Genomic DNA, 7,135 nt, shown 5'->3' on the forward strand with positions numbered 1-7,135 from the left:
AGGGGACTGATGACGTCACCCACTCACTATTTCATTTTCTATTTCATTATATGAAATAGTCAAATTTTCTCCTAATTATCATGTGAAACAAAGATTTATTCCTCCCTAGACATGTGGAATTACCATTTTGTGGTTTGTGACATTGGTCATTATTGTCAAGTCTGTAAAAATTAAAATATTGTTTTATTCAAATAATAGAAAACAAAATGAATAGTGAGTGAGGGACATCATTGACTCTCTCATTTGCATATCACTTAGTTGCGCATATAACTGTTTTGTGAAAAAAAGCGAAATTTTAAAATGGCATAACTTTCTTATTTCACATCCGATTTTGATGAAATTTTCAGCATTTGCTTGTCAGATTTTTCTCTCTTGATTGAAATCAACATTTTTCTGGGGTGGACTTGACCTTTAATCTAAACAGCACAGTAATAAAGGTTATGTGTTAGTGTACCATAGTGTAAATAACACATTCAAGAAGAATTTAAAAACTGTTTTGACAGATCAGGTAGTGGGGTAAGTTTTTATATCAGAATGTAGACTGGTCTCACACATCCACTTTAAAGGACAAGTCCACCCCAACCAAAAGTGGATTTGAAAAAAAAAGAGAAAAATCCAACAAGCACAACACTGAAAATTTCATCAAAATCGGATGGAAAATAAGGAAGTTATGACAATTTTAAGTTTCGCTTAATTTCACAAAATAGTTTTATTTACATCCTGGTCGGTATGCAAATGAGGGAACTGATGACATCACACACTCACCATTTCTTTTGTATTTTATTATATGAAATATTTTAATTTTCTCATTGTACTGTGAAACAAAGTTTTATTTCGCCCTGAACATGTGGAATTACCATTGTTTAACATATGTTTCAGTCAAGTTGGTCTTTATTGTCAAATCTGTAAATATTGAAATATTGTATGATTCAAACAATAAAAAACAAAAGAAATAGTGAGTGAGGGACATCATCGATTGTCTCATTTGCATGTGAGTAAATTGTGCATATAACTATTTTGTGAAAAATAAGCGAAACTTTAAAATGTCATAACTTTCTTATTTTACATTCGATTTTGATGAAATTTTCAGCATTATGCTCGTCTGATTTTTCTCTATTGATTAAAATCAACATTTTTCTGAGGTGGACTTGACCTTTAATCGTACATGTATCTTTTAACCCATCGCACACTGGAACCAGATGCTCCCTGTGCAAAGCCTATAAGAACAATACAGAGTTCAGTTCTTAATGTTAACATATACATTTTTGGATGGGGCAAATTTATATTTAAAAAAAATCCGCTATAGATGGCTTTTCCGTGAAGTATGAATGCAACAAAACTTGATCAATGATAAGTAATTATTTGTAAGTTTAATAAGTATCAAATCAATCATGCCAAAAATGATTGAAATATAGTGGCAGAGTCTGAAGGTGTTTTCCAAATCAGAAATGATGAAACAGTATTTTTTATAAAATGCAGTTCATGGAATATTGTGTTGTAGATATATCTTAGAATCTACTTTGAATAGATATATATTCAAAGTAATATTAGTTACAATTTATAGTATTATATACTTTTAAGAGTAAATACAGGTAAATTATTATATTTATACAACCTTATTTTTAGCTGCTAAGTATTGTAAAATATAGATTTCAATATTTATTGCTCTATTCAAAATATTTTTTGATACACTATTTAAATCTTAAATGAATTATTTGATGAAAAATTTGGCGTATTCAGAGTGTATTCATCTATCGTAATATATAGGTTGAACAGAGAAGCGTTTTATGGTAGGACTTGTCGAATGCTCGACAAAGTCTGTTTTATTCAGCAGTTACAATGGTAACAGTTAGACACCTGGGCTTCTTAGCCAATCAAAATCAAGGAAAATTATCAGATCTGACAACTTGTCAAATGACAAATGTAATAATGAAATGCTTGCCGGAGTAAAAATGTTCAGCTCTATTGAAATATATTTCCAGTGTGCATCATACATGTATATTCAAGCAAGTCAACATTCCTATGGTAACTTACGACCAAATCAAAAGTGCAAGAAACAGAATGAAATAAACGGCTTTTTAAAGTATTGTGCTTGCAAAAAAAATTGTTTAGCGTTGCCAGGTGATGGGATGATAGACATATTTAATTGTTTTAAGGAGCATAAGTCTACATCGATGTAGATGATGTAATGTCAAGCTTTGAAAATTGTGACAAATTATAAGGTTTTGCAGTTTTTCTTTTGGTTTGTGATTTTTTTCTACCCTTGGAAACAATAGGTCAGAAGCACAAAATTTAATGAACAGTTACACATTGAATAGTATTGAAAAATAACATTAATTTATGTGAAATCTGTTTATTTTTCAATAATGTGTGAGGATATTGCAAGGAGCTATCAACTAGTGTATCCAACTTTTAAACTGGATTGTAAAATTATGGTAATGGTTCTCTATCATTAGAAAGATTGCAATAATCAGTGATTTTAAGGTTTTATCTTCACGGACCTGACAAATGGCCTTGAGAAAAGGTTCTGACTAATCATTCTGGAAATAGTTCCTATGCAGTGTAAGAAGAGTAATATATAACTTATTTTCAAATGTGTTTGTGTATTCCTTGTATTACCCGGGTTGCTGTAGTAGTGTGTGGTTTGATAGATTTTATCTCGTAATTCTGGTCATTCCTTGGTGTAACAATGTAAAAATACTTGAACTCTATTGGTGCTTCATAATGTTTAGAAAAGAAGACTATCAGGTTTATTGGTATATGTGTGGTATATAAAGAGATATTTTTTCTCATTTAACTGGGTGATTTCAAGCTGGTATCAGTGTTTTCGAAACACAAGCACCCATCGACACTGGAAAAGTGGCTGGTGTTTGGTTTGTCCTATGTTGTTGTCATATGGATTATGTTATCACATATTTTCATTTCAGTAGTTTGAAAGCTGGCGTTATATTTTTTCAACTGAGCTTTTGGGTTGATGTTTATGATCTATTCTTGTATGTAATTTACCGGTTATGCTAACGCCAGCCCCAAGGAAATGGAAATTTCTCTATTTTGAAAGTTTTAAGTTTAGTATTGGTGTTGGTGTAAACATCCCAAGATCACAAAACTGAACAATGCCATTGTATAATATCACTGCAAATCTGCAGAGCGGTATATTTTTAAATCCTTATTTAAAAAATCTAAGATTAATCTATATTTTACATTCCATTTGATGAAGTTTGAATTTCATTTCCATAACCTGGATGCTATTTTCTAGGTGTAAACGTTCGTTGATGATTGTGTGATGTGTTTTTAGCACTCTTTGTCAAGTGTTAAACTATCGGTTTTGTCCTTCTGCACCGACCAACAGTGTCAGAACCTATCCCTCCGCCACCAACACCTTTGCTAAGCACTCTACTTGAAATCACTTGGTTTATAAATGTTTAAGTGCTTTTATTTTGTATTAAATTTTATGGGTTTGTTTTAGTATTTTGAAGATCAGCAGTCTTGTGTATTATAAAGCAGCTTTTTGTTCACTTTTTAGCCATTCCAAGAATATAGTGATGACAATATGTAGTATGGTTGACATGTTGTATGGGTATTTAAAAAAATAATTTACCTCGATCTTCCCGTCTTGTAGTATTGATCGATATGCTTTTTTTCATTTGTTTCTTTTCAGTTTTATTTCTTTCTTAGGAATGATGTGAAATGGATTTACTTCTGCGAGATTTTATGATTGACCTGTGACTTATTTCAAACAGTCAAGGCCCTGTCGAATTGTTCCATACGAGCCATGCGCATCGACAGAATCTCAAGAAATTGCATGAAGTTGCGTGCAGGGGCGCAATCAAGTCAGATTTGCCCACAGAAAAGTTTTGAATATGCTCAAAACTTGCTGTAGGTGAGTTGCGGGTGATTATCTGCAGCTCAACCACAAAGCTTGCACGGAACAATGCGACAGACCCTATAGATTTTTAATGTTAACAATTAAAGGGGAAGTTCACCCTGAAGAAAAGTTTGTCGTAAAAATAGCAGAAGAAATGATAAAAAATATTGGTGAAGGTTGTGACATCATAAACGAGCAGCAGCCCCATATTCGTAATGACTTGTTTTGGGTGTGAAATGATTTGTCTATTGTTATACTGAAGGTACAGTAAAAACCATTGTCAATTTTCTGAGAAAACATTTCCTTGATTTTTTACCACAAGGATGTAGGAAAGCTGCTCGCATATGTCACAAATCAAATTAAAATTCTAATAACTTTTTTATTCTTTGATGGATTTATTATTTTTCTCAAACCTTCGGAAATATTTTGTATTATTTTTTCTGCTATTTTTACAATAAAGTTTTTGTCAGGGTGAACTTTCCCCTTAAAGCGCCCTCTCTGGTCGTACCCGGCAACATCACAGTTGGTTTTGACATTCCTTAGAATTCATGGTGTGGGACCCTGTTACACAGACTTTACAAGTGATCATGGAATTGACCGATTACTGTGCTAAATCAATTGTGACAGTATATGGTAAGACCAATCACTTTGTTTTGTGTAAAGAGGTCTACATCAGTTGATAAACATTCCATTCAATCAATATGTGTGCTATGAGTTGGCGTTATGCTTGAAATATTATGCACAACTATCAGCATTTATTTTTATTTGTATCTGTCTTTTGAATTGTGTTATGTTTTTTAAGTACAATTTCTATTTTAACATAGTTTAATCATGTACATGTACCTTTCTTAGCAAGAAAGTCAATTTCTGCATGTCTTACACTGTCCATATGTTGTTGCATTGTTAGGCAAACTCCCAATCAAACAGTTTTCAGAACTGATGAGCTATTATTGTATGACAATCTTCAAACCATATCTGTATTTCATCTATGGGCTTAGAAAAGCCAGTAAGAGATTATTTTTCAGACAAAAAAAATGATAATAATGGAATGTGTAATTGATGTTTTTCCTCTTGCTCTTGTTAAATGTAACTGAACCATTCTTAGATGAGGGTAGTTTGGAAGCTGGGAAAACTTTTGCTCTATGCTCCTGGATACTTGGTCGACTATCTGTAGAGATTTTAGTATTCCATTATCTTGTGACCAGATGCTGCAAAATTACAATCAATATTATGAGTAAAAGTTTGGCTTATGTATATAGTTGCAAATTATACTTTTATGAAACTGTTTATTTGCAGGTTGTATTCTGAAATTATCCATACTGTATAAGCAATAGCAATTATGGAAATAGAGTAAAGTTTGTACAAGTTGATTAACACCGGTTGCTTGCATGAATATCTTGACAAGTGGCTATGAATGTACTCTTCCATTACATTTCCTCCAGCGACAATTGCTCCGCTGTAAATTCTATACACTAAAGGAATGGCCAACTTTAACCCTGGCATTAACTCTATACTTAAAGGAGAATCCAACCCAAATAAAAACTTGTTTTTATAAGGAAAAGAAAAATCAGACAAGTTGATAGGTAAAAGTTTGAACAATATTGGACAAACAACAAGAAAGTTATGAATTTTTAAAAGTTGTAAATATGTGTAATCACTATACCAATGGAGACTTCAAATTGGGCGCATATGGGATGTCATAGTGATGTAAGGCAAGGACTACTCTTCCATGTACTCCAATACATACATATTATGGCTAAAATGTCATTTTTCCCAAAAGTTTCATTTCAAATTATATTTTTCTTTCATGAGGACATAAAACAATATACTACTTGGGTTATATTTAGATTACTGCCCCAGGGGGATGGGTACTTAGGAGAAAACCACAAATCCCTGATAATAAAGTACATGGCCTATGGGAAAGTTGTCCTTGCCCCTTGTCATAATTTACTTACCCAGTTGCCCATTTGAAATATACATAGTATTAGTGATCTCAATTTTAAAGCAGCTATAACTTTCTTAATGCTTGTCTGATTTCTTGCAAACTTTCACCATTCTGTTTAATTTATTTTTCTCCTTCCCAACACAACATTGTATGGCCAGGGCTATACTTTATCCTAAACCTAACCTAAAACCCTAGTGCAATCCTAATAACGCTATATCTTTGATGAAATAAAGCCTGGAACAATTGTCGGCGGAGCAAGTGTTTTGTCACCAAACGATTCACAACTGACATTAAATGCTTATGGTGATGACTGGGGTATGAGGACTAAATGATTTTGCTTTTGGATCTCGGCTGGCAAAGACAATCATAAATAATATGCCTTGTCACTGATTCAGCGGTAGCTGTTAAAACACACACTTTAAATGCCTTGTATTGTGATTTAGGCAAATCTAAAATGAGATTAGAATCTCAATCTAACGGAATTAGAAATACATTTTATTACTGATTAAGAAACAAATCGTTTTCTCCTGGTACCTTTCAACAGATGCTCGGGTTGATTTCTAATCAAATAATCTAGAGTGTAGCCAGCAAATTTATATTCTTTATTGTTGTGATAAAAAACTTTTTTCTAAATGGGCTGTCAGACCTTAAAGTTTTAGCCACCGTATGCCAACATACTGAACGTGTGGCCAGAAGTTTTCCCCCTTGGTTCCATTTTATTCATGATATGTATGGCGCAGTCATATTTCCCCTATGCCGGCTGAACGGTGGGTCGAAAACAGCCGTTTAAACATTTTTTGTAATTGCTACATGATTTGAATAAACATGAATAAAAGAGATGTTTTCGACTCGATGTACGGCCGCCGTAGGGGAAATGCGACTGTAGCATTAGTGAATACAGAGTGAAATGTCACAACTTTTATTTTGTATCTTATTTTGATTGAATTTTCAGTGTTATGCTTTTATAATATATTTATCTTATAACTTGAATTAATTTATATTGGGGTGAGTTTGTTTCAATTGTGTTGTGATCCAATCATTTTCTCTTATGTAGGTAGATGTGCCATAATGTTTTTACCATTGAGTTATTTTGCTTAGAAATTATATGAAGTTGTATATGGTTTCGACTGTCAAATATATGTGAATGCTGCTTTTTCAGTGATATTCGGTTTGATATCGCTAATGCTGAAGTCACATTTCCCCTACAGCGGCCGTATGGCTAGTCGAACACAGCCGTTTTATTCGTTTTTATTCAAATATCATCTATATGTAGCTGGTACAAAAATGTTAAAACTGCTGTTTTCGCCGTACGGTTGTCGTAGGGG

Source organism: Lytechinus pictus, chromosome 14 (genome assembly GCF_037042905.1).
Source record: "Lytechinus pictus isolate F3 Inbred chromosome 14, Lp3.0, whole genome shotgun sequence".
Classification (NCBI taxonomy): domain Eukaryota; kingdom Metazoa; phylum Echinodermata; class Echinoidea; order Temnopleuroida; family Toxopneustidae; genus Lytechinus; species Lytechinus pictus.